We start from the raw sequence: 27,139 nt of genomic DNA on the forward strand, positions 1-27,139 counted from the left end.
ATTGTAGCAGATTTGTTTGCAAATCTGAGAAAAGAAAAATGTTAGGTTGAGGTTAGGGCTAAAAACAGATCCCTCTCTCTCTCTCTCTCTCTCTCTCTCTCTCTCTCTCTCTCTCTTTCAGAGTATGGCTCATCTCAGACTGACCCACATCTTCATGTACACACAACCGACCTAGCATACATGCTGACATAAATGAAGACAGAAGGAACATAAAGGCAGAGCATACCTTTCTCTCTCTCTCCATACAGGTACAGGTTGATTTAGGGTCGTAGCTGACAGGCTATTTATCAAACTGCTTCGAGAGAATTCGAGCGAGAGAGAGAGAGAGAGAGAGAGAGAGAGAGAGAGAGAGAGAGAGAGAGCGAGCACATCATCGCCGTTGCCCGCTAACCTTGACTTTTTGTAGCCGACTGAGAATTTATTGCGGACCTCTCTCTCTGTCTCTCTCGCGCGCTCTCGCTCTCTCCGTCATTGGATCACGCGTGAGAAAAAGCAGAACGACCGTGTGTGTGTGTTTGTGTGTGTTATGATGAGAAATCCCTGACGCCAGACCTATACAGAATCTTCCAGAACATTCAGCCTATGACTGGAGTGAGAACAAAGAGTGTAGCATCTAATCGTCATCATCATCACTTGCAGTTAATAAATGTGCATGAACAAAATACACTGCGACCTCGAGTCTAATTAAACACACCTCATTTTTTTTTAGTGCTAAGTAGGGGGGAAAGAGCCTCGTTTTTACACACACACACACACACACGCACGCACGCACGCACTGTGTGAACAAAGAGGCGCTCTGTTTCTCATAACGCACATGCTTGGCGGAGGACTGTATTAGGTTAGTGTTGCTTTAAGCGCACAGCACATTTTTCAGGCGCCTTCCGCTGTTTGGCTTTCAAGCCAGGGCTGAAGACGGATGATCCTGTTGACAGCAGAGCTTCATTACCCAACAGGCTGGTACAAGTGAAGGGAGTGGCCGCTTTTTTTTCCCGCCGCAATCCACCCCGCCCTGTCCAAAACCTGAACGCCATTAACCCCCTGCCCCCAACGCACACACAAACACACACCTCAGTCTCGCCGTGCCTGTCTTCCGTGCACACGAAAGACCCGCCCCTCGCGAACGCAGACGCCGAGCCGCTTTCCAACGACGACGACACAACAACAACATAAAAATCCCCCCACGTGTCCCATCGTCCTCTGGCGTCTCGACCCGGCAGCGTGCGAACGTGAATTCTTCCCTTAATCCCGTGAAGCCTAAACTCAAAAGTGGCTACGACCGGTTTCGCGTCCTGTCGCGCAGCTCGTGTTATGTACGCCGGACGTAAACCGCTCGGGTCTGCACAAAAGACAAGACGGGTCGCGTTACCACAAGAAGGCGCTCGCTGAGAACCAGTTAGGTTTGGGGAAGGTGCGATTTGAGTGGCGGAGCATTTAAAAATAGCAAACAACTATGATAACCTGATCTATTATATCGCACGTACAGCGTGTAGCATCTTACGTATATTTAAGTTTCGAGTTCTGTCGCTGCCCGTCCGTCCGTCCGTCCGTCCGTCCATTTTCTGTACTGCTTATCCTACACAGGGTCACGGAGGAGCCTGGACCCCATCCCGGGGGACTCGGGGCGCAAGACGGGGGACGTGCCAACTCATCTCGGGGCACAAACGCACACACGTTCACACACTACGGACTATCTGGAAATGAGATTACAGCGCATGTCTTTGGACTGGGAGAGGAACCCGGAGGAAACCGCCGAAGCACGGGGAGCGCACGCAGGCTCTGCGCGCACAGGCCGGAGGCACGATTCGAACCGGCCAAGCCCAGATGTCTGATAATAATCCGCCGTGCCACTCAGAACGTACGACGCTTTCATATCTATGCACAGGCATGTGAATAGATAGCGTTTCTTTCCCGTCCTGTTAGTGCGTGTGTTAACGAACGCGATCATCAATAATAAACGACGACACAGCATCCCGCGCTCCTCTTCTTATTACCTATGGCTCGTCACTCATCCGACAAATGGGATTGAAAAGCCCCCCGCCGCCCCCCCGCCGCCGCTCTGTGAATGGCCAGTGACATCATCACTCCCGTTGCTCAGGCTCGCATTAGCATCGGGTTACAAAGAGACAGTGGAACCAGGTCAGTGTACCCGGAGACTAGGTTACATACGTTCCTCAAAGGGGACGTGTGTATGCGTCTTCAAACCCCGAGAAAAAAAACACCAAGCTCTTCGCCGCATATCCTCCGTGATCACCTCACACGAGCGCACAGAGCGATCCGCGCGTAGCAGCCGGCCTAATCACGACGATCTATTCGTGTTCGGTTCACCGAGCGGCTGAACGATAGCCGGGTTCCCGCTCGCGTGGGTACATCGCGGCACATCGTTTACGTCTAATCCGAAAGAGGCGGAAACGGTTTATCGGAGCGCTTCATGTGCGAATGAAAGGGTCTGACACTGGGATCGCTTCGATGGGACCGAGCGTGCAGGGAGAAGAAACTGCACCATAGCTGCAGGTTAAAACAAAAGCATGGGGACGGTATTAGTAAGCGAGGAAGGACATGGATCGGGGCTTGGTTTCTCAACGGATGGACCCGAGTGCTTGAAAGCTTATCGTACTGTAGCGGCGTCTGGAAAAACGCGTCGGACTCGATGCTGATGGTGTCAAAGCGCCACCAAGAAGTCTAGCCCTTCTCGTTTACTAAACTGCATCCCCATAAAATAGTGTTTCAAACAGGAAAGTAGCTACAGGAGAAAAACTGCATCAGACATTTGACCTTGCCGTGACCTTGGCCCAGTTGGATCGATTCCAAAAGGTTATCAGCTGCTTGCGGCGGTAATTCCTTATCAATCCCACTCGTTACTGATGGATCACGCTCACGGACAGATGGCCGACGGACTCCGACCATCACGGCGTCTGTAGCAGATGCCGGAAGGACGAAAAACCAAACGTTTAAAGACGATCCGACGGAGAAGTATGTGTTTATCCTGCGCGATCTGTTCACAGTCTTCCGTGCTAACGTGAAGCGCCGATACGAAGCGAAGCATGACCGTTCACGTCCCGATGAGATCAAAGTCGATGTTTTGTGAATGAATTTTCAGAACGAATGTGTTAACCTTTATGTTATTTCGAAGCTCGTGCGCTCCAAAACAGTGATAAAATGCACGTGCACAAGATGTACACATTCGAATTTTGGAGCCTTTCATATTTTAGAGTCTCTACCTCCAGCACGGATCCACGGCTTCGATGACGTCGTTCTGCACTGCAGCTCCCCGTCGGATTTCCCGTCCGATCGAATCGCTCTCTAGGATCCGAAGTGCCCCGCCCACAAAACGATAAACAGTCACCTTACCGGAGCTGGCGTCGTCGAGCGGGAGAAATCGTATCGGCGAGCGCGGGTCGTGAACGTGTCTGTGGCTGTTCGGACGCACGTTTTATTCAGTTCTCCAACCGCACGTGGGTTAAGAAGGGAACGGCTCGAATTCGTCCGCTTTTTCCACTGTCGAGTGAGCTAAGCTAAACGTTATCGGCTATTTAAAAAAGGCTTCCGACTTCCTGTCTCGATGGATATGACATCGACACCGAACAACGCTGCGCTTTTTTTTCCCAAGGCGTGTCACTGGGTCGCATTCGTACTCCTGAGCCTAATCATTAACCGTTACGGCTCATCACCGTTCGGTCTTGATATTTGCTCGCCCCAGACTTTATTTTTACGTAGCTGGACATATACGAATCGAAATGGACGATGACGGTGTCTGAGCGCCACCTATAAAAATGTGAGGAGGGGTCGGCGGGTGTCGCGGGTCGAGATCGGGGCACGTAGGTGTTTCTTTGCGTGGATGTAGCATCGTTTCCTCGTGAAGCCATCCTCTCCGAGCTACCTCCGGCGGCCTGCGGTCGATAATTCAAAGTGGCGCGGGAGACGAGGTCACGTTTCAGCGCGGCTGACTGGAGCGCAGACGACCAGGAGCCTAAAAGCGAGACGGTACGGATCGATGATCGTTCCGTCCTAACGCCCGAGTGTCCGGAAATCGGCATCCGGTATTAATGAGAGTCTTGGAAGGAACTGCTTAGGGCTGAGATAACGCTAGATCACGGTGCTCCACTAAAGGAAAAAGGAAACGGGGAAGAAAAAGAAAGAAAGAAAGAAAGAAAGAAAGAAAAAAAAAAGACGGAACACATAACGCATAGGATGATTTCTACTTCAGATTACCTGATTAAGCAAACTTCTGACATTGAGCCTTGGCTGGGGAAAACATCTGCACTGTGAAGACTAATCTCGCGATATCGCATTCCTACACTTCTTGCTCGACGGCATGTGGAGCCCGGTACAGACGTACGCGCCGGAGTCACTGTAGCTTCTTATTTTAACGCGACTCGAACGTGTTAACGGACTCGGCGTCTGACCTGCCGTGACCGTGGCTCCGGGTTTTATACGCTGGGCAGGTCCAAACAGCACTCCTCCTTACGCTGTCGAATTCTGCAGACACGCTGCTCGAGCGTGACGTATAATTTCCCCGGGACGCACTCGGACATGTCTGCTCTGCAAGAAACGGAGACGTGTAAGGCGAGGCCCGAGCCTCCGTGTGCATCCCAGAGCTCCTGCATACCAGATTAAAAGCATCTACGCACAGTACGACGTGCGTCGATACTCGTCGTGTGGTACTGTGTGTACTCTGTTGCGATGATGAACAGCCGACCCGGACGTTTGTTCCACGAAGAGTAAAATCGCAATCAGAGCAAAGCAAAGCGAAGGAACTACTGCATCTTATTACAACCTCTGGCAAAATGATGGAATCGCCGCACTTAGAGGACGTTCATCCAGATGTTTTGTGTTTGTTTGTTTTTTTACTTCGTAGCGAATGAAGAAATCGCAGATATGATGAAACCATTTTTGTTTAATAGCTGAACTTCAAAAAAGTTCAATGAAATGATTTTTAATTGATGGATAATTGGACCGGCACCCTGTCCAGGGTGTACCCCGCCTTGTGCCCCATGCTCCCTGGGATAGGCTCCGGGTTTCCCCGTGACCCTGAAAAGGATAAAGCGGTACAGAAGATGGATGGATGGATGATGGCATATTGTTTTTCCCCGGATCAATTAGAGGGACAAAATGATGGAATTATAATTAATTATATATATATATATTTTTTTAAAAAGCCGTCGGGACATCCCTGACGTAGAGCTCGTTTGAGACGAGACGAGGCACTATCGTTCCACCGAACCTCACGTGTTAGACGTCACGGACGGACGGACACGCGCGGAGGAAATTCGCCGACCCGATAATGAAACGACCGGCTAAACTCAACTGTCCCGGGTGATTTTCAGAGGTCTGTTCTTCCTGTTCTGTTCCGACGGGGATTACAGTAGCATTGCAACATCCTCCGCGCTGTCGTTCGGCAGGAGAGCGATGGGGGGGAAAAAAATGATAGCCGGAGCGAGACGTCTTCCAGAGACGGAATGGCGTTTTCCTACTTAGCCATCTGTCCAAGAGCAGAAATAAACAGCAGACGCGTTTAACTGAGTATTAGCGCCACATGTGCGAACGCCACAGGAGGCCATCGTGCTGCATGTCCAACCTCTGCTCTTCTTTTCCTACGTCCACACACACACACACGCTGTCGTGATCACGATATTTGCGAGCCGTGTCTCTCTTGAGAGCTTCCTCTTTGTACAATGGCCATGTCAGTGCTCTGAAACGCAGTCCATTCATTCAAATTAGACAGCGGTATAGTAATGTATACGCATCCACTTTATATGCAAACGCACACACACACACACACAGTACATTCTCAGATTCTAATCCGAGTCATTATCCGTGTAGAAAATGGAGGGTGGTGGAAAAGGGGCGGGTCTCATCTTAAATGCGTGTACTACAAAAGCCACGCCGGCTGCTTATTATATAAAGGGGGGGATAAAAAATTCCTCGTGAAAAACAAAAGGACATCGTAACGCGGCGAGAAGGGCCCGGTAGCGTTTCGTCCTCCGCTCCACCCCCGCAATCATTTCAAACCAGACATGTAATCGCCCACAAACCCGATCAGCTCGGCCTGGGGCGGGGGAAGGAGAAGAGAAAGTGAGAGCGCGGGAGCAGGCCTGCTAAGCAGCTGACGCAGACATCCTGGTAATATATCCACCTCGGCTTCGGCGGGTTTTATTACATACACCGGGATGAAACGATATTAACCTGAATGTATGACGGTACGCTTTCGCAGAAGATGCTGCAGTATCTGTAAGAGCAGAAAATGATAAATGAACAGTAAATGATCGTCGGAAAGCCCTGTTGGGAGAACGTCGTAAAATCCGTCATGTAAATGTCTGTGATCTTAGGCTATATTCAGTGAAGACGGTTTCTCGGGGATTCTTGTTTTTTCCCACCCGTCCGTGTCGCGTCTGAGCCCACACCGTGTGACCTCCGCTCGAGGTTTCGAGAGGGAGCGCCGTCTTGTGCCGTTTCCTCTCCCCAGACCCGCGGCTCTGCTTGACGGCGGACTTAATGTCTTTCGGCTGTGCTGAGAAATGTGAATTCCTGCTGCTATCGCATCGATCTCGCCCTGCTCGCTCACCCACTTCCTTTTTTCCACGATGTAGAGGGTGTCCGGGGAAACAGCGGACGCCGCGGACCGTCCCTACGACCGTCGCCGGCGTCCTATCCGTTGTTCTTCGGATTACGAGCAGCGAGGCTTTTATCTGCACACACGCACGCACGCACGCACGCGCAAGGTGAATCTCGAAACAGGAAATTTGATTTCTGCGGTAACCGGACACACACGCACACGCACACGCGCGCACACCCTTACAAACGATTCCAGTTCACTCCAGGGCCACGGGGCTGACATCATGGAAAACGGCTCTCTATTTTTCACAATCATTACTGGCATCGGCCGTGTTTCCTGTTGAGAAGCCACTAGATTTCTCAACAACCTGAGAGAGAGAGAGAGAGAGAGAGAGAGAGAGAGAGAGAGAGAGAGAGAGAGAGAGACCCTGGTTGAGAAAAATCAATGAATTTCAACTGTTATTGCTTTCTGACTGCTCATGTCTGAGAGCTGGGTTTTTACCAGACTGCAAACTGTTTCAACTAGTACTGAAAAAACAGAAAAGAAAAAAATAAAAAAAACATCTACACACATACGGTGCGAGGAACAGTGAAGACGACACCGGACTGAATTCAGACAACACTCTGTACATAACAACCTTGGATATAAATTAAAAAATAAAAATATTGTTTAAACCGCACCTATTATGGTTTTGAACGTGCATAATTTAGTTTTAAAGGTCTCATACGAAAGATTTACACGCATCCGAGATCGAAAAACACTTTAACGTGCTCGTAATTTAAACTGCAGCGTTACCTTCTTCCCCTCGGTGTCACAAACGACTCGTTCAATGATCCGTTCTAAAGGATTCATTCTAAACCCCTCCTTTCAGAGAGCATACTCTGCTCTGATTGGTCAGATGTCCCAGTCTGTTGTGATTGGTCTACCGCTGTCAGTGTGTGTCGAAAAGGAAACGCCCACTACAATAACGAGTTTCAGCTCCGTCTGAATAAAATTAAGACCAGAGGCGGGTTTTTTCTTACACACCTACGTAGGTTAGTACAGGAAGTGAGTCTGGAATCACTAATGAATCGTTCCAGCTGTTCAGAATCGATTCATTCTTTTGGGAGTCGATGACTCGGTTTGTCGTGCGCTTTGATTTTTGAAACGTTGCAGACGTTTTTACATTCACGGACAGCTCCGTAACGCACTACATGGAAGGGAATATCTGAAAAACCATAATAGGTGCACTTTAAAATACTGAAATGTTTACTAATCTTAATACTTACTACGAGTTCATTTTTCCAGGCATTGCATGATGCCTACATGGTTTATTTCTTTATGTAACACTACTGTTTCTCTCACCATTTATTAGCTAGCCTAGATAGCATTAGACGTTCCACGAATCGTGGGAACGTTCTCAAACATCGCAACCTATTTGTTATATTGCACGCCGCTACGCTCCAGCAGCCGTCCTAAAACCAGTCGCTCACGACGCTGCATTGTGACGTTTTCAGTTAAGGAGCTATCGGTGTATTTACAGTGCACTATGGGTAACAATATGATGCACTAAAATACCTTTAGAAATATATGTCTTTCAGTTATGTGGCTCAAATGAGGTCTTCTTGCTGTAGTGAACGCTGCAGAGCGTTGCTCGTTATCTTGTACCGTGTGCTTAGGAGGTGTGGATATACTGTTAATCAGTGACTATAATTGTCTTCTTGGCAGGCTGAGCTTCTACAACAGTCCTCGTTTGGAGAACAATAAAAACCCACAGATCTTTACGCAATGTCGCAATACAACTACGGTGAGTTACAGAAGAGTCGCCGAGTGTCGTGCGGACATGATTGTACAGCAACGTGTCTGGTAATATTCTATGCCTGCATGTAGAGTCGCCTTCGATCCGCCAGCTAAAACACCCATGTTTGATGTTGAGCTTTAACCATTCGTTGAGAATGGTTAGCCCTGACGATTGTTTTCGTCGTTAGCCCTGGATACTTCTCCACTTTGAGCGTAATTTTGTATCGTCGCCGAACTGAGTGTTGCGTTTTATCTTCGGTGAATGGAGGCGAGACCGATCAGACAGGGTTTCACAGCAAAGTACGTGGAAATAGTTAGTCAGTGTGAGCGGTTAACATGGATATATGCCAGTGGGGGGGGATGGGAACGGAGATGGTTTTCAAGAAAAAACCCCACACAGACAGGGCATCGTTTGTGCACTCGGTGTATTTTATTGCTTTTTAAATAGGATGTGTATAAATGAAAAACCCCGCGTTCCCTCTCCCTCTGTGTTTTCTTGTTGCTGGGGAGAGGCGGAGCTTATCCTGTCTTTTACCTATCTGTCAATGCAGACCAGTGCTGCCAACCGAGCGACTTTTCAGACCCCCTTTTTTTTTTTTTTTTTTTTTTTTGCATAAAAAAAAGCACCTAGCGATAAATCTAGCGACATTCTGGACAAACCTTAGCAACTTTCCAAATGTCTCCAGTACTGTCCTGCAAGCGCGAGGTCTTGCTTTCCCGCTGCACTCTCACCTCTCTCTGCGTCTGCTCTGTTCAGTGAGCGACCGAGAGCCGGAGATTTAACAACGTCACGGATAACGAGACGCGCCTTCGTCCCAATTTACATCCTTCATATGCGAATGTTTTTAGAACGCGAGACGAATGTAATGCAACATGTTTTACATGTAAAATAGTCCACGTTATCACAGTCTAGTTCTCTTGTTCAAAGCAGTCACAGTGTTCAGAAACGTTTTTCATCATTCATGTTCCAGACCTGTCCGTTATATAGTTTCATAAAAGTCATAACATTTATTTTGAAAAAATCCTAAAAGTTACTTAAAACAGTACAAAAACATACAAGCGAAAAAAAATCTATCTATTATAAATTAGGTTTATATATATATATATATATATATATATATATATATATATATATATATATATATATATATATATATATATCCCCACATGAAAGGGGAGGCTTGTGGGGCTTTAGTTACAAAAGGTTGAGAACCTGTGATATTCACCATAGTAAAAGGGGTCGAAACTGTAACGCTAACCTCCTCTCATGCTGAACCAGGTGAACGAGGTGTGTAAATGTCCACACGGGTTCCAAGTCACGTGAACATGAGCCGGACAGAGCATAAGGACGGCGAACGTATTTTTCCAGGGCACTGTAGACGGTAAATCAAATCCAAACCCTTCCAAACCAATGAACCCTCACATGCAAGGAAACAACGCACGGAAACAGTCCACCTAGAAATACGCTATTTAAAGCTTTTTTGGATGGAGAAGATTCTGGGCTCAGCCCTTGATGATTAACAGTCGAGCTAGCGCCTCCGATCTGACCTAAACAGGAAGTATTCACGATCGCCGTTCGCCCGTCGGTCTTGCTGTAATATATCTCCTTCAAGCCGGGTCTTTCTCGCGGTCCAGTTTAACAGTAGATAACGGGCTACATGCATGTTTTTGTAACGGCGTGCGCCTCTCACCTTCAGTTAGACCGTTTACACTCGGCGGAACGGTGAGACGGCAACACTGAACGTTTTATTGCTGCTTTTTACAGCCTTGCAATAAAATCGTAGTGTCGCGCTAACGTTAGCTTGGGTGTTCGTTTCTATTAACAGCTATTTTCTTACCTTTATGTATGACAAAGCGTTTGACTCAAATGATCTTTCTCTTTGACCATTTTAGTTACGAACCATCCATCCATCTTCTACACCGCTTTATCCTTTTCAGGGTCACGGGGAAACCCGGAGCCAATCCCAGGGAGCGTCGGGCACGAGGCGGGGTACACCCCGGACAGGGTGCCGATCCATCCGCAGGGCACAATCAAGTTACAGACCACAGCAGTGAAAAATAACTAATGGCTGCAAACGTAATCTGCGTTTGAATACGCTGAACAACGGGAGATTATTATATTAATAGCAAAATTCTTTTTTACGTTTGCTACCGTTCCTGTATCTCGGTTTCAATGGGATAATACTGCACTAACCAAGGAAAAGATCGCTACAGCTATGGCTCATATACCTAAAATATATATATATATATATATATATCCACATCCAGTCACGATAGACCCTGCTTGATACACTTCCCACATAAAGAAATCCTCCTCGACACACACGCATTTATAGTCGTTATACTTTGGGTAGTTGTACGTTTTCAGTTCTATCCTAATGCAACACTGATGCTCCGCGCCCTAGCGGTTACACTTTCAGTAGCTTGCGAACGCAAACATGAGGACTTTATGTTCAAAAGAGGCTATGATAAACTACTGCTGGATTTTTCATTTAAGACAAGTCGTTAAAAATCTTTGTGAATTGCTCACAGACGTGTTACTCAATAAACAGGCCGAGCCATTTCGAAATTTTGGAGATACACACATCGCCTTGCCAAGACAGGAACACAGTGGCTTGGCTTATAGGGGACAGACATCTGGGCAAAGGATGTCCAGCCAAAAGCACCAAACACAAACAACTAAAGCGGCCAATGGAAAATTGATTTCCACATTTCCACTGAAATAAGCCAAACCCACGTGATTAACAACCGGATCCGTCCCCGTGGACACTCGGAGCCGTAACCCGACGGGGTGTACAGATCTCTGGCGTGACCGTGTTATAGTGCTGGCGTGGCGTGTTGTTTTTATCAAGAGAGCATCGTGCATCAACAACATGACGTCTTTGACGATGCGGATCTATAAACGCTGCGTCTGAGCGGGGCGAATAATGACCTGCAAGGAAAAGAGCACTTCACTGCTCGTTAGCATTTCTTCAAAAACACGTCGACTTGGGGGGTTTTTTTGTTTGTTTGTTTTTTGTTTTGATTATTATCTGAGGGTTCTTTCAGGTCTGCGGCGTACGCGATGCCACCACGCCACTGTTCCTCTCCGTCTCGACGGTGCAGCGCAGACGGGCAGAAGTCCAGGCTCAGAGTGGTATTAAGCTGCCTGCTGTCGCTGCGTTCCTCTCAAGCATGGCTCAATGCACGGGGATGGGATTTTCCAGCAAAGCAGAGCCAACAAGCACAGCTCACAGAAATCCAACATTCCAGTATCGGCGTGTCGGATTCCACGAGGACATGTACGGGGAGTGTGGGGGGGTTTTGACCGGGCTGGCGGGGGGGGGGGGAGAGATTTCCAGCGTGAGTAGCAAAATCAAACGCTAAGACTGGGACGGTGATATGAAATAGGCACGCACGTGGCTTTTCACGAACGACGTCTGGTTATAAAGGTGCACACGTGACTGCTGGAAAGAAACCTACGTCCAAAATATTTCCCATATATGTCCAGGAAGTCTCTTTAAAAAAAAAAAAAAAAAAAAAATTGGGGATGGAAAGCAGGGGAAAGGAAAACATCTTTCAAACAGAGGTCGAGAGAGCGGTATAAAAGGTGAGAAGAGAGGGAGTGGGAGCAGGAAGCCCCTGGGAGCCCTGATCTATGGTCGTTTCGAGACCTCTATATGTGAGCGCAATAGCTCTAAATTACCCCGGGGTCCTATACATCTACAGGAAACCAACCCCCACTCGAGCATCTCCTTCAGCACAATGTACGTCGGATGTGACCACGACAGTCTGGTATTAGAGTCCGCGATCGCATTCTCACGGATGCCCGTTCTTCCTGCTCTACGCTCGCGGGGTTGTGGAACAGCGGGCTTTTTCGGCGGGTCGCCCACGCTTGGCTCGCACTCGGAGCAGGCCCCCGGTTTCAGGACCTCGGGGGGACCGGCCGGACGAGGACTGGGGATTGCAAAAGCAAACAAAAGTTCCAGATGAGCTCCTCCGGCTAGATGTCAGAGCGAGCCTATAAAAATATCATGCGCATTTATATATCTTTTTACCCCTTCCTCACAGCCGCCCGAGCGCTAACAGCCACGGAAATCTCCGTCTGGAAGGGGGGAGACCGCTAAAGCCAAGGCCTTCGTTTCGTTTCAGATAGCGGAACGTTTAGAAGCTTTAGGGGAAGAACCGACTGAAACGTCTGGTGAGCGGTTACAATTGGAAGAATCTTTATAGACGTTGTCATAATATCACGTCGTCCTTGGTAACCAAATAACACCCGCTGCGGGAAAACGGGCACGCAGTTGTTTCGGTTTCCAGTTTAATTTCACTTAGAGTTGTTTTGACAGTAGTTATTTTAGCTTTATTACCGCCGCTTTGAACGTAGCGCGGAAACCACTTTGGGAAGCGCCCACGCCGCAAAGCAAAACAAAACAACTTTCCAGAGGGTAGGCCAACGACTTTATCTTGCTAGATTGTGTGACCAATGCTTGAACACGTGGGGGAAAAGAAATAAACGAGAATAAAAAACGCCGCCCTGGTTGACAGGACGCTTTTCGGTCCGTTCCTCGTTTACGGGACACAAACCGAGTCGAAAAACAGCGACGCCGAAGATATTCATCTTGAAATTCGACACGGATTTGGGATTACGTCGAGTTACGTCCAACTGCAGTGACGCCGCACGTCGCCGTACGGATTGAAGACGCGCTGAACACGTCGTGAGCATTATTGGAACGAGTAAACGTTCAAAACAACTTTTTTTAAAAAAAAAAAACAACTCGCATCACTGTAGCAAAGGGTCAAAAAGCATACGTGCCATGGCACAAATAAATAAATAAATAAAATGATGTTCGCATCACGATCTAAACTACAAAACGCAGACAACATTCAAATGCGAACGGAATAAGGACTGCTGCTTTTACGCGTTCTGTACAAGTCTCTTGGCGTGTTTACAAGAAGGAAAATGCGTACTTTTTTTTCTCTCCATACTTTACGGTTGATCGTTTACGGGAAAACAAACTATTTTCGCTCGTCCAATCGGGTGCTCTGGAGAACGTAAACGTAAACGGACTGAGCATATCGCTTTACAAGAGCGGATCCTTTGCACCGGACATGACTCGTCCGCGTCCATCCACTGCTTAAAATGGTCTCCGATCTGGAAAAGAAGAACTTCCGCGGCTCCGTACTGACCGACAGGGACGTACAACCCGAGGTCTGGTGTTCGGAAACGTCTGCTCTTGGATACCGAACGTGACGGAGTTTGCTAAGCTAGATTCTACAAGAGTTCTGGCACGTCTCGAACGCTGTCGGACGTCGCGGAAATCGGCCGAGCCCTCCGGCGTGCTCCCTCCCCGACATCCTGTTTCGCAAGGAAACACGTCGACGACGTACGGAAACAGACCACAGCTCTCACGCCGTTTCCCGGTGTCCCGATTTTGTTTCGTTTTTTTTCCCCCTCCCGTTTTCTAGCAAGCCTTTTCTGCCATTTCCCTCATGTTTTGCGTGCGTTTTTTTTCTTTCCCCCACAGCGAGGGAGAAAAGTGTACGTCTGTATTGGTCGACCCTCAGCCTCGCCGCTCGTACGGTGACCGCACGGCGATTTCCGTGTGGGGCGCCGGCGTTTTTACATCTGACCTTTTCGACGGTTAAAAACGCGGCGTGCATTTGGCCGGGATCCGTGCTCGGATTCAGACTCTCTCTTCACTACGTCCGTGACACTCTGATTCCTTGAAGGCTTCGGCTTGAGAAAATACCGACGATGCAGAAGCGAACAAGCTGCGCTGTGTTCGCGCCAGAACAATGGGGCCCGTTTCTTATTCCATATTTTCACAGAATTCTTTTTTTTTTTCTGCTCGACACAGAGAGCAACCACCAACCACCACCTGCAGGAAAGAAAATCCCAGCAGTATCTGAATGCATTCAGACACTTTGCCCTACGCGCACACACACTGAAGTCGTGGCCTTTTCCTGGTCTGGCAGCCTGGCTGGGGTGAAAGTGGAAGCGAAAACAGAGAGCGCACTGTTCGTTCCCAAATCCCTCTCCAGGGCAGCCATGTCTGCTCCCATCCCATTAAGCTGCCCTTCAGGGACCTCCATTCACATAAAATTCACAACATCCTGCACCGGTTTCTCCGGCGCGGCTGCCTGGCCTCCGAATGGCACGTCGTAACCAAGTCCGTTTGATTATCTGCTTACTTTGTTCACAAAGTCCGCACGGAGAAAGCAAACCGGCGTGATTTGTTTATTTGGCTCGGGGGAAAAAACGCGATGAAACCGAGCAGCGCGCTGGTCTTGCGTATCATTTAATCGGCGCGCACTACGCTCGTACTGTCATGCAGTACTCCTAGGAAGTAGGAAGGGTGAATCCCAGTCAGAGAGCCCGACAGCTCTCTCGCTCTTCTACTACACCTACTGGACTCCTCCTCATTCATACCCACATTACTACTCCATAAAAGCATCCAGCAGATGAACTGAAAATATAAACGACATGTAATTAATAGTAAAGCACGGGATAACATGAAAGAATCTGACTGATAATCGTGCAACTCTGATGAAAGTGATCAAACTGATAAAAGCGCACAGGCTAATAAATCATCGCCAGCTGCATGCGCTGTTTACGCTGTGTACTCAATCCTCCTCAAGTGTGAAATGCACAACAACTCGGGATGCTTCGGGGTCACGCGGTGTACCGTCCGAGAGTCGCCCCACGGTTGACCTTTTCCAAATACTGACTCACGTCCTTTTCTATTTATTTTTCCAACCTCACAGCCACCCTCTAGTTCATCTTACGACGCCGGTGTGATAAATACGGACTGTGGGCTTCGTCTGTCGATCTTTTAAAGTTAAAGTCGTGCGGAACGGAAATTTTCCTCCGGATTTACAAACGTTTTGGAAAGACTCTTCTAACTCGTGTGTGCGTGTGTGTCGGTCGCCTGTCAAGTGCAAAGTGCGCTCCAGACACGGCTCGTTCGCATTTGGTCGACGCCCACAAAACTCCGTAAAAGGTCAAGCGCACGGAGGGTTAGGAGCACGGAATGAGCGATCAGGGAAACGGCTGAAAGGCAGAAGTTATGTTGACTCATGATGATGCGAATAAATCTACTGAATAATATACGATATCAATGATAATCTTTTTGAAAAGACCAGCATTAAATCTTCCGTCAGCCGAAGCGTTTGTTTACGGCCCTGCACGGACAGACCGGCCTGTCCTCTGTTTATACGCCGCCTCGATTATATATTTTCTCATATTCTTTCATTAATGCCAATAATATTAAATGACTGGTTTCACACAACGTTTTTCTCAATAAGTCCCTGACCCCGTCAACCAGCATGAGGATGTGTTGTACACTTCTATAAGTCGCTCGGTATAAACGCTCTAAACTAGGGCTGCAACTAGCGATCGTTCTCATAATTAATTAGCCGGTCGATTATTTATTTATTTATCGACTCATTGATTCGCCGATTAACCGAATGGGGGGGGGGCAAACTTTTTTGCAGCATTTTTATCATATATTTAAAATAAAATCCACAAACTGAGTGCTACAAATATAGACTTCAGATTAAAACTTTACACAACTGCTTGTCCAATTAATATAAGACTGAAATGAAGCCCACACACACACACACACACACACACCAGAATATATATCATTCATTTACGACTGTAGTTTAATTCTGTGCTTTTTGTGCGTCCATAAAAATGACGCATAAATGCTTCTATATAATATCAACTAATATATAAGTTTATATTATATAACGGTATGTATGCATAACTTTTTATAAAAGGTAACGCTGACGTAAACAGTAAACTGAAGATAGTTACTATCGGTGACTCTGGGTATCCGCTAAAGCTAGCGGCGTGACATTACGTCACGCGCCGTCGCCTGGGAAGCGGCTTGCGCTTCCTGTTCGTAGAAAACCCGCTAGCGTTACGCGTGAGATGATGACACCTTTCTGAAATTCACACACTAGACGGTGGAGTACACAGTGCATAGTGTAAGTGTGCTGCGCATCGTTCGGGACGCGGCTTTAGTATTTACTCTCCGAGGCGTGAGTTAATCTCCCCCGTGCCGCGCGCGGACCGACTAATCCACGATGAGATTCGGCGGCTGCGATTTTCAGGATGGATTATTATCGGTTAGTCGTTGCAGCTCTACTATAAATGTAACGGAAATAATCCATTGAAACTCGACAGTATGTTCCAGATGTAACAGCGCGGTGATCCATGCAAATGATATGATTTGTAGTTGATCGAGTCGAGGTTCACGTTATTTAATCCTCTTACACGTAGACATTTACACGCACTCAGGAGCAGGAGGAGGATACGACCGTTTTCACAAATTTACAGCATTTCCATGAACACCCAACTCTCATAGAAGAACGGCAAGAAATTAAATTGCCTCATATCCGGCTAAGAGATTCGATGGGAACGCCATTCAGGATAATAGCTAATCGGACTGGATTGGTTTTGCATGGAGCGGTGGAATTGTTACCGGGGTTTCTCGGGGATTTTAGACCGGTCGGAATCTGTCGAGTCAGGAAGTTTCACACGCAGGATTCGACTCTTTCGATCAAAACGACCGGTACAGATATTCATTTCGTTGAAAATCCTGTCCTGCAGAATGGAGAACTATTACGGTTCATCTTTTCATTTCCTTTTCGTTTTGTTACATTTCCAAGAATTGCGCAGAGAGACTTTTGCTTCTTTTAAAATTTCACCGTAGCACGTGATACCGCGCATCCCTGGCACCGCTAACCCGCTAGCCTGCGCTGCTATACATGGAATGTAGAAATGTGCACGAGCTCTGTTACGGTTGTTATCGCCACATTCATACGATATTCGTTACGCCTTATTGGCAGTGTCACGAACTAGGGACCAATCACTGTGTAAAATCATTCCCGGTAATATCCGAGGACGCGCTCGGTCTTTAAAACAATACTATATTTATTGTTCAAGTGTACAGAGGTACCGCTGGCGTTCGTGAGCCGGCGTTATCCCGGTGTTTCTCTTTAACAAAAAGCACATTTGTGATTCGTCCGAGTCCATTTGTTTTCTGGGCCTTTTCCACCGAGACCTGAGGCATTTTCATACCCCTCGGGAAGCCCGCAGGGAGGCGGTTCGTTTAATGAAGAAACCTCTCCACCAGACGCATTTCCTTCAGGCGTAAATCGCCGTGCGCCGCGAGGCTCCCGAAATCATTTCGGCGGGCTGCTAAAAAAAAAAATAATAATAAATTTTGCATGAGAATATCGGCGAGCGTGGTTTATCCCGTCTATCGGCCATGCTCGTTTCACGCTTCTTCTCCGACCAGCTCTAACGCTCTGCTCGTTTGTATAAGTCGATGGTTGGGGTGTTTTTTTCTTCTTCTTTTTTTTTTTTTGGGAGACTGATGTATCCCTGTGTCGACATAACAAGGAAAAAGCTGTCTGGTGGGCAGATCACGCTACGCCTTGGCAGAACATCAAACATCTGCAGAAGGTCAAGTTTCCACTGTATGGAACCAATCAATGGCGCCCATAGAACGGCGAGCAAAAAATGGTGCTTCACACCAGAGTGGGAACCTTGCCCTTCTGTTACAGATTCACTCTCCCTTAGGCAAGATAAGTCCGGAGGACTTCAAAAGAGCCAAGTGCTCTTATTCACGCGTTCGAATAAGCGCGTTTCACAGATAAGGCCAATCGGACCACGGGAAGCTGTGAGAAACGTATCTGTTTGGGAAAAAAAAACAACGTTACTTGACGGTGATATTTCTTTAAGAAGGAAACTACAGATCTCAAACCTGACAGTAGCGCTGAAAATGTATTTCCTATTGAGAGATGAGTGATGCGGTGAACAGGAACCCAGATCGTTCCTAGACAATCCGATGTTTAGAATAATTGCGCTCGAATTTCCCTGGAGGTTCTCTCTCGGTCCAAAGTGCAGCAGCTACGTCACATGGCTTGCATGCTGGAATAGAATACAGACATGCCCGTGTGTGTGTGTGTGTGTGTGTGTGTGTGTGTGTGTGTGTGGAGGCTGTTCCAGCTCCCGGTCGTGTACATGCCTCCCACTGGGCCTCTCTTTCAAGGTGTGTCGCACAGCCGCGGCTCAGTCACACTCTCGCTGGTGTTCCTTTCTTAGCCTCGGGCACAGCAAAAGGAATTAAACAGAGGTGTTCGACAGCCCTTCTGAGATCCTGCTAAACAGCCACGCTGCTATGACAATGTGACAAAGAGACAAAACAAGCTCTCGCGCGCGCTCTCTCGCGCACGCACGCGCGCGCTCTCTCGTTTGTTTCCCAGATGTGCTTCTCACGCATTCCCGCCTAAACTCGGCAGATGCTTGTGCGAGAAATGAAGACAGCTCATCGTGACGCGTGTAGACGACGCCAATAAAATGTATGACATGCGGCTCGGCCGAGATTACTACGGCTTCTCCTTTCTACTTCCTGCGACTATTTGTGCCGCGTTACCACCCACGTAATTGGGCGATGCGAGCGTGACGCTTCAGACGGGACGCTCAGATAGGAGTTTAATCCGGGCTTGAGCTCGGAGCTCTGCCCTGCTCTGCCCTGCTCAGCCCTGCTGCCTTCACGAGGTAACAAGAGTTAACTTGTTTTGGGAGTAAATTTAATTAAGGGCACATTCCGACAGGCTCGCCGAAATACCTACGCTGCCACCTCGGAGAGAAAAGGGCGCAGGAGTCATCTTGAGCCTCTGCCAAACTGCTTTGGAGCGAAAGCCCTCGGGGTAACAGTCCATTTATTTGATTTGTGAAAGTATGCGCTGAAAACGAATATACAGTACGGGTCCAAACGAAAGCCATCTGGTTTCGCTTAGAGCCGTGTTCAACAAAAGCAGAGCTGGATCAGTACAAAGAGATGGGGTTGGAGGTCTGCGCTGGCTCAGATGTCCAGTCCCACCTCCAGAGAGCGATGACTAATGGTGTTTGTGTTTCGTGGCTCATCATTTGCTGTCTTAGGCTGTGCAGCCAAAAAAAAAAAAACAAGAAGAACCGTGCAAGGGTGGAAAGAGCCGTTTAAAAAAAAAAAAAAACGCACACAGGACGTGACATAAAGAGTACGTGAAACCGTGATAATAAAAAGTCGATTCGTGAACCGCGATACTCAGCTGACTGGCGACCGGCGAGTCGCTCGGAGCGCGCTGTGTGGATCTGCGCACTGCTGCTAAGTATAACAGATGTTCCTGCTATCATGTTGCATCACGTTACATTAACATGCCAGTTCACACAGAGGGGTCGACCGGCAAGGCTCCGATAAATCTCCTCAGCCCTTACTGCTCTAGAAAACGACTGTTTGTTTTAGATGAGTTTGATACCGACCTAAATGTTGACATCTATGACGGCGATTTTTTTTTTTTGCTAACAGGCTAAAAATATTCACTACGAGCTGAATTTACGCACATGTAGTGAGACGATCTGCTGCAGCTCGGACCTGAAACCAGACCTCCGGGACGCCGAGTACATAAGACGTCAGAACAAAATGGTGGCGTCGCGGTCGGGCATCATTCGCAGCTTGTGATGTAAATTTCTGACATGATCCTGTCGATTTCTGCCCCCAGTTTGCTAACATGACTAGCGCAGATGTTGGACAGGTCATCTAATTCTAATCACTAATCACAAATTGATTGGGGTCGATCTTTACGGATGGTTATAAGCTTATCAAATTCGTAGAGTAGCCATACGGATATGTCCTTGTGCCGGGAAGCCATGTTCTTCTGAGCAGAATCACTGGAATATGTTTACATCAGGACTCAGGGAAACCAACAAGTACAACAGAGACTGCAGAAATTGTGGACATTGATATTTAGACATCAGACGTACTTTAAGTATGAGCCTGTCCGTCAGCTGGACAGTTGCGTGGGAACTGCATGCGCAGAGTAAAGTATGTCGAGCACATTTCGGTTCACGTGTGTAAAATTCTTACTTAGTTGTCACGCAATATTGGATCAAATACGTAGCGATATTAAGTCTAGCTTCACTGTCTGGCGGTTGGACTTAAAGCGCACTTATTATGGTTTTGAAACGTGTCTCATACGATAGATTTACACGCATCCGAGGTCAAAAAACACCTCAACGTGCTCGTAATTTAAACTGCAGTGTTACCTTTTTTACCCCCAGTGTCACAAACGACTCGTTCAATGATCCGTTCTAAACTCCTCATTCAGAGAGCATACTCTGCTCTGATTGGTCAGATGTCCCAGTCTGTTGTGATTGGTCTACCGCTGTCAGTGTGTGTCGAAAAGGAAACGCCCACTACCGTAACGAGTTTCAGCTCCGTCTGTTCGCGAGCAGCCGATGAAGACCAGAGGCGGGGTTTTTGTTACACACCTACGTAGGTTAGTACAGGAAGTGAGTCTGGAATCACTAACGAATCGTTCCAGCTGTTCAGAATCGATTCATTCTTTTGGGAGTCGATGACTCGGTTTGTCGTGCGCTTTGATTTTTGAAACGTTGCAGACGTTTTTACATTCACGGACAGCTCCGTAACGCACTACGTGAAAGGGAATATCTGAAAAACCATAATAGGTGCACTTTAACCACATTATTTGGGCTGTAAATACATGCAAAAAAAATCTACAGGCTATCGAGTGGCACAACAGAACAGAGTTTGTGTCACTGTCATCTGGAGCCAAAGAACCAAAATTGGCCACTGTGAAAGGGGTGGCATTCTCTCACTCTCACTCCTCTGTCAGTCACAAACCATGCGTCTCAATCGGCTCCCCAGTTCAGTAGTCCGGGCACTGATCAGGGAGTCGGCCGTTTTAAGACCCGTCTCAATCGCAAAATCCTTCCAGTGCGGTGTAACCTTCGCTCCCTAAAAAATCCACCGCAAAAACCAGGGCGCCTCAATGCTCACTATTTTCCCTTACTGGAAATGACGTCATATTTTCTGAAGCCTCTCAGCTCGAAAACAAACGGGATACGAACTCTCGGCCAACTTCGTCTACGAACGTGAGTAGCTTGTTATCGGCGTCGCCCTCGAATGATCACTCGCGTTAGCGTTTTAGAACTTTATTTGGAGTTCTATATACGGCTCATACTTTTAAGTGTTTATTGTTGTTTTGTTTTTTTAAATCCACCAGCCGGCCTACGATCCTGCTCGACGTACCGCGACAGAAACGAGATGCGCGGGATTAAACGTATCCAGTTTAAATTCACATCGGGATATTTTAACGGTTCTGATATTTTTGGTGACCTTTTCCAGCGCGGGTACGTGGTCACGTCGTCGGAGATTCTCATCGGTGTCCCGGTGCGCAGTGAGCCGGGGTCCTTACTCGTGTACGCGATATACTGATGAGCTGGGGAGCTGACTGCGACACACCCGGCGACACTGGCCGAACATGGGTCTGTGAGCTCATGTATGCAGAAGAGGGTGGACAGCGCGTCTCTTACGCTTCCATGTAACACAGCATGAGCAGACACGTCTCGGAGGAAGCACTTGCCCGCCTTGCTGCATTTGAACTACGCACATTGGGACTGCATTGCTCGCAGGTGATACCCTGATCTACACTTACGCTTAGCAGATAAATGCTCGGTCAGCTTATCCTTCAAACACATCGAATTATTTTGGTGTAAAGTCGACAACACGGCTCTATATACCCGCATCCTGCAACAATCGATCCGGATTTATTACTGTACGACAACCCTGCTCGTCTATAAATCTACTCGGCTGGAGAAACTTTAGATCTGTTACACGGTAAGCCCTTCTGCAGCATAAAATAACCACGTGGACGCTGCATTTCAATCCGGTGTTAGTCTAAGCGAAGCGATATGAAGACAGATGGTGTCAGCGTGGCAGGGGATGAGTCTGCCGTCTTCATCACGGCACTCCGAGGGTTAAGTGCGAGTCTGGCGGTGGCGGCGGCGTCGTTCGTACGGCTCGGCTGCTGTTGCTATGGGACACGGTCGTTGGAGAAAGTGTGCTTAATGAACGCTTGCTCCACTGTCACGCGCTGCACCCGATGGGAGATCTTCCCTTCACGACTACAAAACATGTCCGCTCACTGACAGGCCACAGTTCACCTCTTCCGATTTGCATGAATCCGGTGCAGTTTTACTGACAGAATAAGAGCTGATTATCTTAATTAAACAAAAGTGGGTGAAAGGCTACGCCGGTCCTCTGACGCATTTTTAACTTGAGCAGAACTGGAAAAGCTGGAGCCGACAGAGCTGCTGGAAAATAACTTGGCTAGAACAAACATGACTGCGCTATTGTTCTCGGCCCTGGCTGCAGAATTCCTCCCTCCAGGTCCGTGTTCCCGGCGAGAGGCCAGCTGAAACGGGGTGTTTCCAGGAGAGAGGCCCGCTGCGGGAAGCGGGTCACTCCAGGTCAGCCAGGTCAAATTCTAGGGGGGGGGGACGTCGGGCTGTCCGAGTCGTAGTGTCGACACACGCGGCAGGCAGAGAGCTGAGGATGACGGCAGCGCTGCGAAAACAAGATCTCGGTCCGGGGGAAGACGACGTCCTGCACTGAGTTCTGCACTGAGCACTTACAGGAGAAACGTGGCTCCTGAGCGATTCTACTCTCCCTTTCTCTCACTCGTACAAATACACAACAACTCGATTAGTCAGAGATCCTTGCTATAATACTATCTATCATCTTCTTAATCCTCCTTTATGACTAATTCAAAGCACCCTTGAACAAGTTTAACCTAATAAATCATTTACAATTCATAGAATGTGACTTAATGTCGAACAAAAACTTCTCTACGTTGTTACTTCTATGAATTATTATAATAGATTTTTTTTTTTTTAAAACAAAAAACACCCAATGTTCTCTTGCCATGAATAATACCTAGAAAGTGATACAGCCCAAAAAAAAAAAAAAAAAAAAAGATATCACTGTATATTTTACGATTATTATAATATAAATCACACTATAACGTCTATAACGTGCCGTATTTACTGTCTGGTTTTTTTTTGCCACATCTAACGCGAAACTCAACTACATACCTGCGCTATACTTTCAATCCAATTTCTTGTTAAATTGCAAATACGTATGAAATACGTGTCAGCGTGTGTTCCAGGTGATGAGTGACATTGTGTTGAGTCCACTGATACACGTGACGAGAGTGGATACCGCGTCAGAAGAAGCATGCGCTCTGTTGTTTGGTCTTTTCCTCCTTCACGTATCACTTCACACATGCCCCACCGTTGCCCCACAGCTGCCACACCACTGGATTATGTGCGATACGTTGTTTTGTTTTTTTCTCCCCTCACAGCTCCATACAGGTAGAACATTTCTATAAGTTATACATTAAACAGTATACAGTTATACAGTAAACTAGGATTTCAATCTCTTTATTTACCAGTCTTTATCTACCGTACGCTGTCGCATTCTCGAATATCGGCTATGTTTCCTACATTCTTCTTCTAAATCTAAATTCCGCCATCGCAGGATTGAACGCAGAATCGAGCGCGCGCCAGACAGGCACCACCGCGGAAGACGGTTTCATTAAGTGAACGCGCTCAAAACTCTGCAGGTTGCATCGCAGTTTGTTTTTTTTTTGGGGGGGAAAACTTTGCAAAATCCTATACGGAGCGTTTTATTAATCTGCATATTAAACCCCTATCTAGATGGGATTGAATTTACATGAGGTCGTGGGGTCATTTCCTATTTCACAGGCGCTCCTTAGCGTTTCTCCGTCCTCCTCTGAGAAAATTCCAATGCCAGATCACCCACTGTTTTTCGGCACACTCGGCGGCTGTCTGATCATTTTATTCCCGTCCGGATACACATGTCCGCGATTTTATATGCGGATGTTGCCTTCCGTTGGGGGGGCGGGATGGGGGGGGGATGGGGGAGCTATCTGCCTGCTGGTAACTGCCGCATTTACTCTCGTAGCGCTCGTATCGGTGAACGAAAAATGCACGCGTCTTGCTACTTTCATGTTATGAATTGTGTTTCCGGATTGTTTCCAAAAGAACCGGCGTCTCTTCTCTCCTCTCCAGTGCGTCTTTGCCGTCTTGTGTTGTGAAGGAAGAACGATCCTATGACCACGGGACTCAAGCGTCCGGGGTTCGTATAAATTACAGTCCCCTGATAACTCACTCCTCGTGTGGTCATTTTTATAGCTGTCTGGATGCGAGAGTTTTATCCCTGAGGAATTATGATATATTATCGCACGTCCCCTTGATAAACGCATCCCGTCTAAACAGGGTTTTAGAAATGCTCTACCGATCCGTTTCTCACACGCGCGACGAGAGCGTCTCTAAATGTAAACGGTGTGTTCGACATCATCGTAAACTAATGTGCTCTGTAGTTGTTTAAAGACGGCGACCGACCGGATGGATTGTCTTTTTGCCGCCGCTTTCCTGATCGCTCGACTCGTTACGCGTCTGTCCTTTGATCGCACGAGCTAGCGCTTGATTAGAATTCGCATTAAGGATCGAGGCTTATGTGCGTCGCCGGACGTCTGACCGTTCGGGCATGTCGGCTGTAAATCTCTCCCGCTGATGACGCTCGTATCTCCACGTACTATTTTATGATAAGCGAAGGCTTACGTGAGCTCGCCGTGATTCGGGTGTATTTACGAGACACTCTAACTCGGAAGCCTTATGAGCACGTAAGTGTCAGAGCGAAGCTCCGTATCAAAGGAGCAGCTTGTGTACACGAGCCGAATGAACAAAGAGCGGACTCTGTGCAGGCTAACTTGCAGGCCAGATTCAGATGCATGTTGGAGAGGTCCTGAACATAGCAGTCTTTATGTTGTGGTGCAGTGGGGGAGGGACAGGAATGACCGCCATGGGCTCGTGTTACAGCCTGTTTTCTTAAGCCACAAATCACATGCCCACTTCCAGCACTTAACCGGCAGTCGCTGCCTCTGTGACCGAGGACCGAGCACAGATAGCTGGATGTTTTACAATCTGAGGCACTGTGATCGTGCTCTTCGTTTACCTTGTGATTTTAATCAGCGTAGTGAGTAAGTTCCTGCGAGCTCTCGATCGTCTGATCTCACATATGGGAAATTCGCAGAGGCAGACCACCAACTAATCCAAAAAAAAAAAAAAAAACAATAAAAACCCCTGCAAATACAGTTTACTAGCTCTATTGTGCTTGGAAATTTGTTTAGAGTGGTGCAGAAAATGTTTAGACACTTAGAAATGATGGCTCTAGTCATCGACGGAGTTATACATCCGTTACAACGTGGTTATAAGCCATGTTTCTAAACTAGCATAAAGGATTAGTGCGTGCAGTCGGAACTGTTCACCGATCCACATCGAAAACACGATTCGGATTTGGAAAGAAGTTGACGAAATGCAAACGAGTGGCTGGAGGATGATCGAAGATACTGCAACGCCTTGAATTCACACTGCTACGGGGTGAAAGCGGTTCCTGAGAGACGTTTACTCGCGCATGAGGACGCTCTCGATAAATACTGCAATGTAAAAAAAAAAAATGATAAAAAACACAAAAAATAACTCCACAGTGGTTGAGGGTTTGAAAATAATATTCTAGTGGTACTACAGTCATCGCTCTTTTTTGTGTGTGTGTGTGTGTGCAATTTTTGTTTAAAAGCTTCCAGAATTCCGTGCACATTTATAAACACCTCGATGTGAAAATAACCCCCCCCCAATCCCTCCTGCTCTAATCGTACCGCTGGTTTAAGAGCACCGACTGCCAAATGCACAACTGCACCTCTCCAATTTGCCCATCCAGCATGGAAAATTCGTTCCAGTGCCCGGTTTCTGCTGATTACCCATGAACGCAGTTGACCTCAGGCCACATCCCTGAAAACAAACCAGCGGCACACTGTACACACAGACAGCGTACACGATGGCACGGTCCGCTCCGTTCGTCTCCGTCCGGATGGGTCGCTCCGGCCCAGGACTTCTTCCTGACTGTCCGCGTTTCTAGTCTGCGTGTGGACCGACCTGAAAGGTCGACCAGATCGACCTCGCGGCGGAGCGAGACGTGTTTATCCGTACACCTCATATCTATCTCGGTGCTACCAAAACCTGTAGTGGCACAAGCTGTGTACCTGGTGGTGATTGAGCAATAATGTCAATATTTACAGAAGTGCCATGGGATGGGAGAAAATACGGAGACGACAAAAAAAAAAGACGCAGTCGGTGGTCATGTGTACGTTTTGGAGGGACTCGTGTGTGTGTGTGTGTGTGTGTGTGTCAGCTTAAATAATAAGAAATGGGGAAATACTATCTAACATATTTCATATCAGATCAACAGAAATGACATTTATTCATGATAGGGAAATCAACAACAACTCTCCAGGGTCTGTCCTGATTTTGTTAGCACTATAAAACCCTCAGATGTATTTTGGCAGCTTGTTTATAAATACAAACTCACACAATGTAAACACAATGTAAACACAATGTAAACACGCCTCTCTGGACTCGTTGAAGCCAGTCCTCACACTCAGAGCGGCTTCTTTTTTCTCTTACCGAGCAATTTCTACAATGAAAACATCTCATGAGCAGCAAAATGTTGCCGTAAACCTTTCATTCCGGTTAAAACAACTGGACATGAGGTTAATGTGGGGTTTTTTTCTCGGTGTAACCGTGTGGTACAGCTCGACCTAGCTGGCTAGTTGTTGCTTTGCTAACGGCTGCATACAGTTTGTACAAACATACAAAGCTGTTTATTGTTTTTGTTTGTTTTGGGGGGGGGGGTCGTGGAAAAATGACAACTTTTCAACGACATGTGAATGAAAAAGAAAAAAAAATTAAACAAACGACAATTCAAACGCCGACACAAACACGAGGAACCGCGACCAAAGCAGTGGGTTGATATTAAAGGTTTCCAGTATAAATGTCGGTGAAACCATGCGCGAGATGTCAAACCGTGCGGCTGTGAGCTGCTGTGTGTGTGA

At 47.4% G+C, this 27,139-nt stretch overlaps 1 protein-coding gene across 3 annotated transcripts in view; it reads right to left on the reverse strand.

Annotated features, from left to right (window-relative positions):
- The window catches only part of jmjd1cb (jumonji domain containing 1Cb), a 138,566-nt gene that overhangs the window by 110,941 nt on the left and 486 nt on the right, over positions 1-27,139 (reverse strand). The window lies entirely within an intron of this gene.

The sequence above is a fragment of the Ictalurus punctatus genome, chromosome 13, assembly GCF_001660625.3.
Source record: "Ictalurus punctatus breed USDA103 chromosome 13, Coco_2.0, whole genome shotgun sequence".
Classification (NCBI taxonomy): Eukaryota; Metazoa; Chordata; class Actinopteri; order Siluriformes; family Ictaluridae; genus Ictalurus; species Ictalurus punctatus.